The sequence below is a fragment of the Octopus bimaculoides genome, chromosome 16 (genome assembly GCF_001194135.2).
Source record: "Octopus bimaculoides isolate UCB-OBI-ISO-001 chromosome 16, ASM119413v2, whole genome shotgun sequence".
NCBI lineage: Eukaryota > Metazoa > Mollusca > Cephalopoda > Octopoda > Octopodidae > Octopus > Octopus bimaculoides.
In genome coordinates this window covers 24,547,676-24,550,379 of record NC_068996.1, presented here as the reverse complement: position 1 = coordinate 24,550,379, position 2,704 = coordinate 24,547,676, and positions in this window count along the sequence as shown.

Below are 2,704 nucleotides of genomic sequence, written 5' to 3'. Positions count from 1 at the left end.
GTGTGTGTGTAAGCTGAACATAAGAAGCATCAGTTGTGGTGTGCAAGAGAGACGATTGTGCTGGTATGGACATGTGGTGAGAATAGACGAGGATAGCTGCGTGAAAAAGTGCCACACCCTAACAGTTGAGGGAAGCCGTGGAAGAGGTAGGCCCAGGAAGACCTGGGCTGAGGTGGTGAGGCAAGACCTTCGAACATTGGGCCTCACCGAGGCGATGACTTCTGACCGAGACCTTTGGAAATGTGCTGTGCATGAGAAGACCCGGCAAGCCAAGTGAGACCTAAATCCAAGGCCTCCGCCAGGGTTGTAGCCAGCTCACTTATGCGTACCTTTCCTACATTGGACACTAAACTCTGCTTGCGAAGACTTGTTAAGGCAAGTGAAATCAAACTAAATTGGACGACTGGCACCCTTGCTAACGTCGTCTCCTTCATTGGACACGAAACTCAGCTTGCGAAGACTTATTGGGGCAAGCGAAAGCGAAATCGGGATGGCACCTGTGCCAAGCGTTGCCTTTCTGGCACTTGTGCCAGTGGCATGTGTAAGGATTTTCGAGCGAGATCATTGCCAGTGCCCCTGGACTGGCTCTTGTGCTGGTGGCACATAAAATACACCATTTTGAGCGTGGCCGTTGCCAGTACCGTCTGACTGGCCTTCCTGCCGGTGGCACGTAAAAGCACCCACTACACTCTCGGAGCGGTTGGCGTTAGGAAGGGCATCCAGCTGTAGAAACTCTGCCAAATCAGATTGGAGCCTGGTGTAGCCATCTGGTTTCACCAGTCCTCAGTCAAATCGTCCAACCCATGCTAGCATGGAAAGCGAACGTTAAGTGACGATGATGATGATGATGATGATACACACCAGGCTCCAATCTGATTTGGCAGAGTTTCTACAGCTGGATGCCCTTCCTAAGATGTATTTTATGTGTCACCTGCATAGGAGCCAGTTCGGCGGCACTGGCAACGATCTTTACACGGGCCATCTGGCACAAGTGGCACAGGTGCCATGACGGTTTCACTTTCGCTTGCCCCAATAAGTCTTCGCACGCCGAGTTTCGTTTCTAATGAAGGAGACGAAGTTGGCATGGGTGCCAGTCGTCGAATTTAATTTGATTTCGATTTCACTTGCCTCAACAGGTCTTTGCAAGCAGAGTTTAGTGTCCAATGTAGGAAGGTACATATAAGTGGGCAGGCTGAGGCCTTTGATTTAGGTCTCACTTGGCTTGCCGGGTCTTCTCACGCACAACATATTTCCAAAGGTCTCAATCAGAAGTCATCACCTCGGTGAGGCCCAATGTTCGAAGGTCGTGCCTCACCACCTCATCACAGGTCTTCCTGGGCCTGCCTCTTCCACAGGTTCCCTCAACTGCTAGGGTGTGGTACTTTTTCACACAGCTATCCTCATCCATTCTCGCTACATGACCATACCAGCGCAATCGTCTCTCTTGCACACCACAACTGATGCTTCGTAAGTTCAACTTTTCTCTCAAGGTACTAACACTCTGTCTAGTATGCACACTAACATTACACATCCATTGGAGCATACTGGCTTCATTCTTTGCGAGCCTACGCATGTCCTCAGCAGTCACGGCCCATGTTTCACTGCCATGAAGCATGGCTGTTCGTACACATTCGTCATACAATCTGCCTTTTACTCTGAGTGAGAGGCCCCTTGTCACCAGCAGAGGTAAGAGCTCTCTGAACTTTGCTCAGGCTATTCTTATTCTAGCAGCTACACTTTCAGCGCACCCAGCCCCACTACTAACTTGGTCACCTAGATAGCAGAAGCTATCAACCACTTCTAGTTTTTCTCCCTGGAATGTGGCAGAAGTTATTTTCTGCACATTTACAGTGTTTATTGCTCCTGAACATCTGCTACATACAAAAATTAACTTCCTAGTTAACCTTCCTTTGATATTGCTGCACCTCTTATGTGTCCAAAGCTTGCACTTGGTGCATCTTATGGAGTTTCTGCCTACGCCTTTTTTACAGATCGAGTAGGGCCATCTACCTGTAGGGGTTTGTGTTTTGTTTACCTTCCTACTGAGGACTTTGGTTTTAGCTAGGTTGATTCTAAGGCCCTTCGATTCTAGTCCTTGCTTCCACACCTGAAACTTCTCTAGTACCTGATAGTGACTCAGCAATTAGTGCAAGGTCATCAGCATAGAGGAGCTCCCAGGGGCATCCTGTCTTGAATTCCTCTGTTATTGCCTGGAAAACTATGATAAATAGGAGGGGGCTGAGTACAGAGCCTTGGTGGACCCCTACTTCTACCCTGAATTCATTACTGTACTCATTTCCAACCCTCACCTTACTGACAGTGTCCCTGTACATGGCTCGCACAGCTCTCACTAACCATTCTTCTATCCCTAGTTTCGTCATTGACCACCAGATGAGGGATCGGGGGACCCTGTCAAAAGGCTTTCTCCATGTGAATGAAAGCCAGGTACAGAGGTTTATCCTTGGCTAGGTATTTCTCCTGAAGCTGTCTTACCAGAAATATAGCATCGGCGGTGCTTTTCCCAGGCACAAACACAAACTGCATCTCATCTAAACTGACTCGCTCCCTAATTAGTTGGACTATGACCCTCTCTGTGACTTTCATTACCTGATCTAACAACAACTCCCTTGGCAAACAGGACACAGTCGTGTGTCGATAAGCCAGCTGGAGGAGATGTCCTCCTGGGGCTAAAAGCAACAGTAAC